General features: G+C 33.4%; 1 protein-coding gene and 1 long non-coding RNA gene across 4 annotated transcripts in view; both read right to left on the bottom strand.

Moving 5' to 3' along the window:
* LOC133526205 (potassium voltage-gated channel protein Shaw-like) overlaps nucleotides 1-14,248 on the bottom strand; it is a 400,770-nt gene that overhangs the window by 81,799 nt on the left and 304,723 nt on the right. The gene's annotated exons all lie outside the window — the stretch shown is intronic.
* Nucleotides 8,625-12,190, bottom strand: LOC133526519 (uncharacterized). The gene is made up of 4 exons (XR_009800741.1): nucleotides 11,664-12,190; nucleotides 11,307-11,366; nucleotides 10,630-10,703; nucleotides 8,625-9,387 (listed from the first exon to the last, which is right to left on the bottom strand). It is a non-coding gene; the product is annotated as an uncharacterized LOC133526519 (long non-coding RNA).

Genomic DNA, 14,248 nt, shown 5'->3' with positions numbered 1-14,248 from the left:
TGGAGAATTCCAGAGTAACGGTGTTGGTGCTTATCGATTTCTCCAACGCTTTTAATGCGGTTGATCATGACCTACTTGTTGCGACTCTTACACATCTGAGGGTCTCATCAAAAGCGACTGAGTGGTTCGCGTCTTACCTTTCTGACCGCGTTCAGGCTGTTAAAGCCAGTGGATGCTTATCTGCTTGGTGTGACCTGAACACGGGAGTACCACAAGGTGGGATCCTTTCTCCTCTTTTATTCTCAATCTTTATTGACCAAATCACCTCCAAAATCCGCAGCTCTTACCATTTATATGCAGATGATTTGCAACTTTACGCCCATGCTTCTGTGGAAAACGTAAATTCTGCTGTTTCCCTCATCAATGACGATCTAGTTTACATAGCTGAATGGTCCAATAGCTTTGGCATCAGTGTCAATCCGGCAAAATGTCAGGCTATTATTCTGGGTAGCCATCATCAACAAGTAAAGCTTGGTGCGGTTTCTGTCGCGCCGATTTTGTTTGATGGCACTGTTATTCCAGTAACTAAACAAGTGAAAGATCTCGGCCTTGTATTAGATTCTAGCCTTACCTGGAATGACCAAGTCTCTGAAATAAGTCGGAAAGTTTCAGGAACATTGCGTTATCTCTATAAATTTAAGAATTTTCTCCCAGTAGGTACTAAGAAATTACTTGTGCAGACTCTAATTTTGCCAGTTATTGACTATGCGGACGCGTGCACGACTAATATCTCTCAGGAGTACCTCAATAAGCTAGACCGTCTTATGAATAATGGCATACGTTTCATTTTCGGACTTCGCAAATACGACCATGTTTCTTTTTATCGCCGTCAGCTAAATTGGCTCTCCATCCGTCGTCGTAGGTCCCTTAGAATCCTGAGTATTTTATTCTCCATTTTGTTCGAGCCTTCCTCCCCTGGTAATCTTAAACGTAAATTCACTTTCATCACCCCCCGTCCAGGATGTGAACTCCGTTCCTCCCGTTCTCTCAAACTCTCGATTCCTTCACACCGTACTGGTTTTATGTCTAACTCTTTCGCCGTTGAGGCAATCCGTCTCTGGAATTCCCTCCCTCTCTTTATTCGACAAGCCCCAAGCAAACCCGTTTTCAAACGACTACTTCGCAAGCATCTTCTGTCAGAAGTACTTAAATAAGGTTCACCATCATGTATATGTACATAATTATATGTATTAGTCTATCTTTTATACATTATATAAGTAGTAGTATTTAACTATTTATATATTTTTGATATTATTTGACTTCACGTTTAATTTTTTCCTTATTATTTGTTATTATTTTTTCCTGCACCAACATACACAAATGTCTCTGTTTGACCCAATGGTTGACTGGTAGAGAATGCCTTTTGGCATTAAGTTCGCCATTTGTACAGTTTTCTTTATTTGTGCAATAAAGTTTAAATAAATAAATATTTTTTTTTAATTGGCTTTTTTTCTATACAAAAGAGTGTACTTTTGAGTTTCTATTCAAGTTACAATTAAATATTCTGATATAAATTAAAATAGTACTTTTTTATCTGAAATTCACGAACAGCCATTTTATCAGATATCAAACGCGAGTTGTAATTAAAAAGTTTGATAATAAAATAACTTTAATCGGTGTATTATCTCCTGTTACAAGTTAATTTGATAATATTGAAAGCCCAACTTCAAATGGTTTTGATTGAGTGAAATAATTTGTTTTCCGTTAGCTTGAGCCGTCAAATATTTACATTGGATAATTGTTTCATTAAGTTAAGGAATTATGGAGCAGGTAATTAACTTTGAAATAGGTACATAACGTTTTGACAGCTTTGTTAAACACATCCCGTCCCCCCAACCCTTTCATAATAAATACATATGTTGGTACGGCCACTGACTTCAATACCAAATTCAAAATTTAAAATTCAAAATTCAAAGTTCAAAGTTCAAAATTCAAAATTCAAAATTTAAAATTCAAAATTCAAAATTCAAATATTTATTCTGCAAGTAGGCCTCAAGGGCTCTTTTACAAGTCAATACAACATTTATAGTAACATCATATCAATTGATGACTGATGACTCATCTAAGGTTCAAGCTTATTTGGTTTTCAATATTAACGGTATGAATTGTCCAATGGAAAGTAAACCCTTAAAGTCTCAGCAGTTACGTGAATGTACACACTACCTTAATATATGGGCAATAAGGGCGTGTATACATATTTTGGCACTTTGTCCGTGCCGATATTAATACCTTGACTGTACAATTGGCTACTTGACTGTTTTTTTGTAAATAATGTCAAATGATCTTGATTTTCCTGAGGATCAAATGTTTATATAGGACTCATGGCATTTAAGCAACACAAAGATCAGAAATGAGAGTTAAAGTCTGACGCTCGCACTCGACGATTGAAACGCCTCTAACAAAATGATAAGGTGATGTGACCTCACATCATATAAGTCTGTCCTAAATGTATGGAAGATCAAGGAAATTGCCATTTTGATCCTGAAATATTGCGTTTATGTGTATAGTTGTCGTACAATTTATTTTTAAATAAAATGTAAGGAATCGAATGGTACCATTTTCTTTTCTATTTGTGAAAGACAATTTTTTTTTTTGGGATTTCGGATCCTTGTATTTTTTTATAATCTAAATATAATTTTTTAAATTACATGTTCCAATTCCATTCTTTCTTATAATGGATGGCTTATTTTCTATCCATTTAACTAAATTTTGTTATAATATTCAACATGTGTCAAGTTATGTTATTCTAGTAATTATTGTCACTTAATTAATTTCTGTACCCCTAGTGTAAATTTAGTCGATAGCGAAACGTGACGTACGCGTTTGCGTTAAGTCTCATTTTGTATGGGTTTTTCAACAGCGCGCCAAGCGGGACGTTTTGGAAAGTCAAAAATCTCATACAAAATGACACTTAACGCAAACGCGTACGTCACGTTTCGCTGTCGAAAATATTTACACTAGGGGTACTGAAATGTATTTGTACGAGTATTAAACATGTAACATGGTTTAATTGCGCGTAAAATTTCATCCTAAATAATTACAATATTTTAATGAAAATTAAGATCTCTTTCACAAATGTACCGAGATCTTAAATGTCCGTATTCAAACATTAGTAGAAAAAATGCACATGTAATTTCAACTTACACATTTAACCTCCTATCTGAGCATATCTAGAGTCACGACTACCCCTGACTAAATTAGTACAGTCAAGGTATTAATATCGACACGGACAATGTGCCAAAAATATGTACACACTACTTTAATGTAGGCCGCTCGCTTTAAAGATTGCGCATGAAAGGGACATGATTTCCTTGCATATCGACCACCGATACTGGGAGAGGCTCGCAGAACAGTGGACGGAGTGGTGCAAACGCGTTTGGAGCATCGCAAGTTTTGTGATGAGACCAGTACCCCTAGTGTAAATTTATTTGATGGCGTAACGTGACGTACGCGTTTGCGTTAAGTCTCCTTTTTTTATGGGATTTAGAGTTTCTTAAACGTCCCGCTTGACGCGCTATTTCTAAATCCCATACTAAATGAGACTTAACGCAAACGCGTACGTCACTTCACGAAATCGAATAAATTTACACTAGGGGCTCTGGTTCGTTGCACTCGTTGACAAGAGCCAAAAACGACGACAAGACGTTATCGTTTTTGGCGTTTTCCATGTCAGTCTCGCATCGGTCTATTCAGCTACCAAAACGGTATCTCTCACGTTACACTATAAATCGTCTGCAATAGACGCAAAGGCCAATGATGACTGCGATGTATAGGCAATTAGGTCGTGTATAAATATTTTTGGCACTTTGTCCGTGTCGATATTTAAAACCTTGACTGTACCGTACGGCTGATACGTTGTCTTGTCAGGACTTGACACGTCTTGTTACACACATATAAAGCCTGACGGACGGAAGGATAATCCTATAAGCCGGCCTGAGCGTACTTTGCTAGGGATTATGTCCTAGTCAACTCGCTATATGCTAATATTTTCTCTGAAAAGGGTTGGGTCTTAGTACAGAGAGATGTATGATTATTATATAAAACAAAATAGTTTTGCCTAAATTTTGGTTTCAATCGCGTAGCTTTATCTATTCGGGAAAACATTTTTTACTTATATAATTATACTGGTGAATTTCTAATATGCCATCTAAGAAGTGTAACGTTCTTACGGTAGATATTGCTAGGGTCCCCTAAACCCATATGGTGGAAAAATTGCTGCTAATGGGTGAGGCCTTGAAGGCTCAGATGGCAGAGCGCTGGAGTATCGATCGAGAGGCCGTGAGTTCAAGTCTCACCCAAGACAGTTTTATTTTTCCACATTAAATTTATTCTAAGCTTAATAGCATCGTTCGCAGAAGTTTCTGCTTGTTAAAAATTAATTAACGTACACAGTTAATCAGATAATATTTAATTTAAAAAACCAGCGTAATTTGTTTTCTTTACATCTGCTACAGAATCCGTGAATAAATTATTTAACTAAGTAACACAGCGAATTACTTAGAGTAATGTTTAGAGAGCTTCGGGTCTGGCGTGTATTAAAGCTTAAATAATTAAAATATCCAGCATTATGAAGTTAAATGTAAGGCTTTGTCACGAAATACGACAAGAGAAATCAAAGATAAGTGGCGTGGGGGTCTTAGGTGTTGGTACGCCACATCTAGAGTTCAGGGATAGGAAGTTTAAATTGTTATCTGCTGATCATCACAGGCCTTTGCGTCTATTGCAGACGATTTAAGCATTGCTGTTTAGCCAACGGGTTTAGTGACTGTGGAGGCCGATGCGTGAGCGGCACGACCTCCCACATTTTTGGCAGAGAAAGCTCATGCCACCTGAGGTTCCAGTCCCGATTTGCTTTCTGCGACACCTTCTGCTATCTAACGTAGTAAACCAGGCTTGGTCGCATAGCTTTCTCCCCTCCACAACACGCTTGCGCCATCCATCACGGTCTTCAGCTAAAGTTTCCCAGGCATGGTGGTCGATTTCAAATGCTGACATGTCACGCTTAACACAGTCTTTTAAGCTTTTGTTATCTGATAGGTCACAGAATTTGTAACACTTATTTTGCCCATTATAATATATATTATTCAAATTCATTTGTCTCGTATATGCATAGATACATTACACGTCAAAACATTTTTAAGATAAGATTAACACTTATTATTTATGCATTTCCGATCATTAATAATAAGGAAAATACAATCAAATCATACAATGGCAGATTACTGATTACCAAACCAGAATGATAACAATAGATTTAAAAAATATTTAAAATAAATTCAAATTAAATGTCGCAGAATTCACGGAAGTCATAAATTATCATCTTCATTCACTATAAAAGATATTACCTATTTAGGCATAAGGCAGTGTGTCAGCCAAATTCGGAAAGCAAAAAGACGCCATTTATATATATGGCGCCTCGCCACTCCTGTGTTTTCGAGTGAAGGTAATATAAGAATTCGATTTAAAATTCAAATTATTTTTTATTAAATTATTTATTCCGCTCTCTTCTGGCCACACCCTAACCTCAAGTTGCATTCAGAGCATGCTACGCTTGGCCCTTAGACCAGACATTCCACTATGTACCTATACATTCCATACATATGTATACACATAGCCTTTGTCATATCAGTTCTAATAACTGCTGAAATTAAGGCTTCATATAACTAAAGATATACGGTTTGTTTATTTAATCACCCGTAATAATTTAAGGGCTGAATATATAGGTAACACTGTGCAACTTTTACGATAGGACAAACACGAAAAAAAAATCTACTCTCGCATAGGAAATGTTAGAGAGCCAATATTTATGAAACAGCCAATTTTTTGGCTTCCGTAGTCAACTAGGAACCCTTATAGTTTCGCCATGTCTGTCTGTCTGTCCGAGGCTTTGCTCCCTGGTCATTAGTGCTAGAAAGCTGAAATTTGGCATGAAAATATAAATTAATAAAGCCGACAAAGTCGTACAATAAGATCTAAAAATTTAATTTTTTTGAGGGTAGGTACCTCCCCTACACGTAAAGTGGGGGTGATTTTTTTTTACTTCAACCCTACAGTGTGGGGTATCGTTAGAAAGGCCTTTCAAAACTAATAGGGGTATTCAACAAACATTTTTTGATAAAGTGAATATACTCGGAGATAATCGCTCCGAAAGGAAAAAAAAATGTGTCCCCCCCTCTAACTTTTGAACCATAGTGTAACTAGATGCACTAGCAGATCTAGTTAACATATAAAAATAATTGGCACAAATAATCGGTCCATATCATTTTCATAAACTAAAAACCTCAATTATTATGTTCCAATATTAATCAAAATACTAGTAAATAGTATGTATATATCTAATAAATTAATTCCGTAAGTTAAATGGAATAGAAGCAAAATATTCTCACGAGAAATTCTAAACAACAAACAAAGACTTTAACTAAATCATATTTCGTAGTGGGTCGTTACTCAGAAAAGGAGATTGGTACTCGAGTTTAAAGGGTAATAAATTAGTCAAACGTATAAGGTAAAGGCATCAGTGCTGAGACATGCACCAGTGTGCCAAAAGTAGGTGTTATTATAGATTAATAAAGTATGAATTGAAAAGTAACTTAATTTTTAAAATAATTGTTTAGCATAAACCACAACACTACTTCAAAGAAGTGCTGTCTTCTGACATTAAGGGATATGCCATATGCGCCATTTTTTTGGAGCGTCACATGGTATTTTGATCAAACGTCGGCAGCCGAATTGTGATATTTTTTTAGAAGCATGTGCGCTGCTTCACGTAATTAATGCTTAATTTGTCTGGAGAAAGTGAAAAATTAATATAAATCCATATTAAAGTAAACCCTGGCCGATTACTGGGTTTGAGGCAGTAATTTTAAGGGGATCGTGGACCCAGAGGCCAGCCGATAGAGGCTGAGCATAGGTTTCAAGATTTATTTTTATTTTCAAATGCAATGTAAGTCGTTAAATCAAGCACCCTTAAATATCTACATTATTATGACTTTATTTCATTGAAATACATCAAATACTCAGTAGTCATCCTGTGGCTGACCACTGGACACTGAGATCACGGAACTTGGAACCCAATAGCCAGGCGTTAAAATGGGATGGCTGTAGACTGGGTACTTAAAGGCTGTGTCTTGGTAGACGGAAATGCTGATTACTGGCAAAAAGGGCCCTTGCATTATATTTAATGAAATATTTCCATAAGCTAAATTAAATTACGTTTTATTCTTTATAAAAATTAAACTTTAATAAATTATTGATGAGTAAAAACATTCATAATTCTTATTGATCAATTAGTGGGCAAATGAGACGTTCTTGAATATAGAAATTTCGTGGAGGGGTTGACTATTGGTGCCTTTACCCTGCGATAAGTACGAGAGACGCGTCTAACACGTCTGAAGCGTTTGCCGAAGGTTATAAATAGCTCAGTTTAAGCCAGGACCGCCATTATATTTTTGACCGTCGGATTGTCACTTTCTCTGGCTTATTCGTAGACGTAAAAACAAAGGTTGTTATTTTGACGATTGAATGTTTGACATTGCGTAGCTACTATGCTGTTCTTTGTCAATCTGTTCAATTGTTATTTTAGTGTCAATACTTACTTATTTTTGTGGATTTTTTGTATTTTAGAGCCAGTTCAGTGTCAGGTTGCATGGTCAACCTACCGAGTACACCTAACCAAACGGTGACAAGCAGGTTTACTCGGGAATCCAGTAGAGAGTTAGGTCCAGGTCGCGAGAGGGGCCTGGCGTCAGCCTTTTTACCAACACAGGTGACGATTATACCTCTTACGTTCTCTTCAAGGTCTGACAGAGGGATATGAGGGTCTCACGTGTGGACCATTAGGAGTAATCCTTACTCATTGAAATCTGTTGGTAATTGAAGAAGCGTTGTCTTGTTAAATATATTTATTTATACACATTATATACATGGTTAGGGCGCCTTATTCATCTGTACCCAGGCTTCGGCTAACACAGATGGAGGGAGGTAATCACACAGACACTAGGGTTTGCTATACCTCGGTTTTGTCGGCCGAACGTTTAGAGCTTAAATTAGGGTCCCTCACACACACACTCCTCCCTGTAAAAATAGAGGTTCGCCTCTAGTTTTACACACATTAGAATAGGTGAATTGGGGTAGAGTTAGGGTAGAGTCATTATTTGGGTGTTAGGTTTATTTATTTTCTTTCACATTTAGTTTGTTTGTATACAAAACTAAAATCATTAGTTTTAACTGTTTTTAATTACAAAATAAATTAAAATCTATCTTCAGTAGCATATGGATGGGTTACTGAGACTCGTACATTAAATATGATTGAAGGTTTATATATTTTTACATTGGGTGAGATAGGGGAACAAAGTTATTTGAGGACATACTAAATAATTTTGTTATAGGGAGCTAGTGACAGGCGGAGCAGTTCACTAGTGACAATTGAGCTTTTCTATAACTGGGGAATTAAAGGGTAAATAAAGTCATATTTAATAGACGATTGTTTTCAGTATTCCATACATTAATAGTACATTCAGATGAGTTTCTTGGCGTTTCTTCTCGTCTGAAATTAGGTTACGAAACGTTGGTAGAGTAATATTACATAGTGCTTAGGAATACCTATTAAAAATATAATAAAATAAAATGGGTATTAATTAGCTTAGAGACCCGTCTTCATCCGGGCGTGACAGTAGATAAAGTATGTTTGTACGTACTATTCTTTGCAATATTTACTTATGGTTACAATGGTTACATATACATATTTTCCTTTAGCTAGCTAGGTTAGCAAAGAGATATATTAAAAGGAAAATATAAGTTTTTAAATTACAAACAAAAAGGGCTTACTACTGTTCACGGTAACTGGTCACGGTAGGGCCCGGTAGGAGATAAATTCTAAAAAATATATATTATTTACTATTTTTTATTTTAATTGTCTAACAATAGTGTTAATAAAAATATACAGTAGGAATATTTACAAATTCATAGGATATTTAGGGATAGTTTTGAAAAAATCCAAATCGTATCAGTTTTCACATAAAAGACGAAGGGTACTAAGGTTCACAACGTAAATACACTAGACGATCACATGGCCAAATTTATTTATTTTCCTATTTTTATTTAATCCTGGTTGAATTTTAGTTAATTAGTTTAGTAGTAGATAGGGTAAGGTACATTTTTGGTGCCGGAATGACCAGGATTATATATATATAAATAGTTTATTACATAGAGTAGCCTCGTCGGCTACATTTTTGCTGCCGTAAGAAAACTGGAATGTGAACAATATGATTTGGATTTTTCTTGAATTTTTTTAAATTATATCTATATATTATAATATTATCAATATAATTTTTTCTCCTCTTGGCTGCACTCTACCGATGTAACTTGCATTGTAGGGACTAATATTACCTGAAACAAACACAAAAATACATTAGTATAAATAGTCAATTAAAATTAGCTAAAACTAAAATGCGTTATGCGAGTCCAAACAAAAAGATAGCGGGCGATAGTTTCGTTTTAATTAAACAAATGTGCATATATGTATATGTACGGATGTATACATATACGTTTTTCTACCAACATAGTGTAGAAATCCAGTGAGTGTTAAAAAGTGACTAAATTATGTTTTTAGTTTAAAAAATTAAAAATTCATGTATAAAATAAGTGTTAAATAAGTGTGTTTAATAAGTGTTTAAATAAGTGAAAAAAGTGTTAAATCAGTGTTATAAAGTGAATAAAATTATTAAAAATAAATAAAATGGAGAGGGCCACAAGGAAGCGAACGGCCGCAGCTAAATCAAAATCTACGCGTCAAAGCATACAACAAGCTACGCCATCTGTCGAGAAAAGCATTACTAAACGTATTAATCAAAAAGCATGAGTAGCTCGTGGAATTATAAAAAAGAAATCGGATGTAAGACGTGGTTTGTTCTATCACTTGCTGAAACAGACTGAACAGAAAATGACAGAGGGGCTTAGTCAGTTACGGAACGAGCTTGCAACGGCAATTAGTCCTGTACAAGTGGAAGCTATAGAAACAGCAGATGTAACATCATAGCAACCATTAGAAGATACACAGTGTACTGAAATAGTTTCAGGCAGTGAAAACGAGCTATCTGCTGGAGAGAAGAAGACTATTATATACAATATTAAAAACGCAAATATTGAACGTCCCAAGTTTAATCAAAGTTTTAGACTGATTCAATTTCAAATAGGGGATTGGGTTAAAATAAAAAAGTTAAATAAATCAAATGCTCAGCAAAAGATTACAAAAAAGTTCGAATCAATTTATGAAGGTCCTTATGTAATTGCAGCAATTCCCTATTCAAACGTATATATTCTAGTTGATCCATACACGAATTTATTCAGAGGGAAATATAATGCAATTCATTTGTCAAGATATTATAAAGGTAAATTGAGTAAAAATAGCTGATCCGGCGAACGTAATGTTTGACTGAAATTAATGATTATAAATAAAAACATTTATACTTCGTATTGTTGTGGTTCAATATAAAAAGATTGGACTAGAAAAATAATTGTTAGAATCAAATAATAGTTATAAAATAGAATTAATATTAAAATGATAAGTGTATTAGATATTAAGTCATATTTTTGTATCCTTAAAAATAAAAGTAATATTTTTGTACTTACCAAGTCTAGAGTAGAAGAACACTGGTTCTTGGGGTCGCGGGTCGAGTGTAGAGATGCTGAATGTGGTAGTTTAGCTGAAATTATTAATATTTTTATTATTATTAAGTGTTACCAAAAATGTTTACAAAAGTATTGTTATAGAAACTTTTAATAATTACTTATAAAAATAAATAACAAACGACAAATTAGGTTTAAGTTTTTTTTTTAAATGTAAATTAAATAGGTAGGTTAGAATAGGGTCTTCAATCCAGATCCGGCATAATAGTAGTCTGTATGTGTGGAAGTAACACTATTCACATATACAAGTCGCTTCATTCAATTGTATATAGAGTAAAAAATAAAATGAATGAACTTGATTTGTGTATTGTTCATAAAAATGGAGTGTATTAATCATAAAAAATACATATATTATCCTATAAGCTTGTATATTAAAGAGTTGAGCTACTTTATGTTACCCGAAGGCACAAATAGCGGTAGTGGAATTTTCGAAAAAAAAATGTTATATATATAGTTTCAATTAACAATTTTTATATTTAAACTAAAGAGAGACTAAGACTAGCAGTAATGATTTTTAGTTCATAAAATGATTTTAAAAATATATATTAATCATACATAGTATCATATTACATAATATTATCTGGAAAAATATGTTAATATCAAGTAAGCAATTTAATTACCTCAAAATAAAATAACAGGACAACATTCAGTGGCACTCGATACCTCGTTACTTGGAACATCTGAAAATTGGGAAGTATCCAGTTTAAACAGAGAACAAAGACGTTTTGTATTTATTTTCGTAGATGAAGATTTCAATATATCATAAAGAAACTAAAATTATCAATACAATTTTAATTATATATACGAGAATATCACTTGTTGGAACAAAAAAAAAATTTGGTTATGCGGAATTAGTTAGAAAATAATTACAGTAAATATTTGGTTATTGCGATGAAATTCATTAAATTTGTTTTATTTAATAAATAAATGAACAAAATTAAATAAAAAAACTGCTAGGTTAGGATAAGTATACTTACTTATAAAATGTCGTCATATAATTAGGAGGACTAATTACATATCAGCTTACTCAAAAACGCCTTACGTATCTGAAATCATATTTAAGCAAAAATTTGAAAACCGTAAAATTAATACATGTGTTAAAAATAGCTGACGCTCAAGGCGAGACGCGTTTGGCCACTTAAAGGGTCGGGAAAAAAAAGGGTCGCAGGTACTCCTTAATACGTCTTGTTTTGTGTTATCAAATTTCATTCATATTATATAGGCAATAGAGTTCACTTAAAACAAGTAAGTAGGCGTAACAACACTTTCTTCTCAGTATCTATAGTGCAAACAGAACAGACTTCAGTAGAAAAAAAGAATAGATTGTAGGCCAATGAGTTAAATTTTTTTCATCATACCTATATATAATGAACTAATAACATAATGGCAACAGGATAGTATTATAGCATAGATATAAACTAAATATGTAGTTTAAATTAACATTACGGTAAACTAATATATACTGAAATAACTGAACGTGTCCTACCTAGTTGACATTTTTAGGAAAAAACATTCTGAAAAAAAAAGAGAGTAAAGAGAATAGTGTATTACTTACCTTTAGGGTAGATTCAGGGTCACCCAACTCATCCAGCAACCCGGATTCATTTTTCTTTTGGCGATTTCATTTTTCTGTTATAAGAAATGTTTTCTTTTAACATTACAAAAGTTTTGTAATAATAATTAAAAGATTATTAAAATAAAATAACTGACAAAACATACATATAATTGTAGTTATACCTTAAATCTGCGAAGACGATCCTTGAAATTTCTTATTTTCATAGTCAAAATATTTAAATTAAAAAAAAAAAAAGGTTTTACATATTTGCACAGTTTTAATAAGTCCTGGCGAGCAAGTTCGGCCAAAAATTTATCTCCATAGTATATAACTCGTTACTATCCCAAATTATCGGGAACTCACAAATTAAAAGGTCAATCTTAGTAAGTCTCATTTTAAAGAAAATAATGTACTTACACGTCACAATCACAAGCTAGCACTTCAAAAGGAGTTTGGCTTTGTGTATAACAAATTGACCTATGGTTTATGCTAGGGGGCGCCACTAGCGCCATACTCTAGCGACGCCATAGACAAAACAAGGGAAATACTCAGTATTTACTGATGTTGCTAGAAAAGAAATTAATTGAAATAAAATATTAAATACAATTCATTGTACAAAAAAAAACATTTACCGATATATTAATAATGATCTTTGATTTATTACTGAGATTTTTTTTTAACTCGGGTTTAAGTTAATGGAAATATTCATTAAAACAAAAACATGTTGAAATAATAAAACTTAGAATGTTGCGACCAACAATGCGGCCGGTGATAAAAAAATTGAGACAATAGACGCAAAAGTTTAAGGACAAGTTGAGTGCACATGTTCGGGTCTCTAAAAAAAAATTGCCGATGCGTCGAGAGTTTCTCTACCTGGACTGTAAAATGCGTGGTGGTTTTGAGTACAAGTAAAGGATAGAATGTTATTTAATTGACCTAGATAATACAAATAACACAAGTATTTGATAAAAATGATTTGAATAGAGGTATTGGCCGAATACTGAATATTCAGCAAAAGTGGCCGAATAGGTCAAATACCATATAGTTATCAAATGTTTGTGGCATTTCTAGTATTTATAGCATACATGAAAAAAAATTAAACAGTCTAGAAATAGGTTAGTTATTACTCTTGATTACTTAAAAGTTAATTAAGTCGTTTAAATACACTTGTTACATTATCATAAAATATGATAAGTATATATTAAATATTTATCTGATACTGCAAAGCAAGAGAGGATAAAATTATAATATTCATGGTATTATTCGAAGATAATACTAAATAAATAAAATTTTAGGCTAGAATTGGCGGAAAAAAATAATTTAGCATAAATGAACAAAAATTACCAATTTACAAGATTAGATATGATATAAAAAAAAATAAGTAATACATTCAAAACTTACCAATTATTTTCTTCAGCAACAAAATTTATTACACTTCACAATTACATTTCACTTCACGACACAGGGTGAAATTCAAAACTGAGTCAGTGACAACGGTCAGTTTGATCAGAGAGAAGCTTAACACATCCCCTCTGTCACTTCCGGGACGCTTCATTGCGGGGTTGCCATGATAAAATATTGAGTATTAGTGTTGCCATGATAAGATGTAATAACGTAACCTTAAATAAAACGGTACGGTATTAACGTTATCTTAACAAACAACTTCAACTTAAATATAAACAGTTTTGTCAATACACATTACGTTTGATATTGTTATACAAGGAGGGAGCTTGGGGTTGTCTGAAATATTGTTTTTTAAACTAAGTTTTATTTGATGCATTTTAACTCTGGTTGCATATCGTGACTTTGGCTATTTGTAGAAATGGTCTGGGATAGATTGAGTGAACTGGAAAATGAAAGCCAATGAAAGATGATTAACTATTTAATTATAAGAATAGACTGATGGGTATTTGATGTTTTTGCAAGAAGTGTGTGAAAGTTTGTAATATTTTTGTATATATGGATTTTTACAATTAGACAAATGTCGGATTGCAATCAACCTGGATT

Source organism: Cydia pomonella, chromosome 16 (genome assembly GCF_033807575.1).
Source record: "Cydia pomonella isolate Wapato2018A chromosome 16, ilCydPomo1, whole genome shotgun sequence".
Classification (NCBI taxonomy): Eukaryota; Metazoa; Arthropoda; class Insecta; order Lepidoptera; family Tortricidae; genus Cydia; species Cydia pomonella.
Note: the sequence above shows the minus strand (reverse complement) of the source record. Positions and strands in the feature narration are given on the sequence as shown.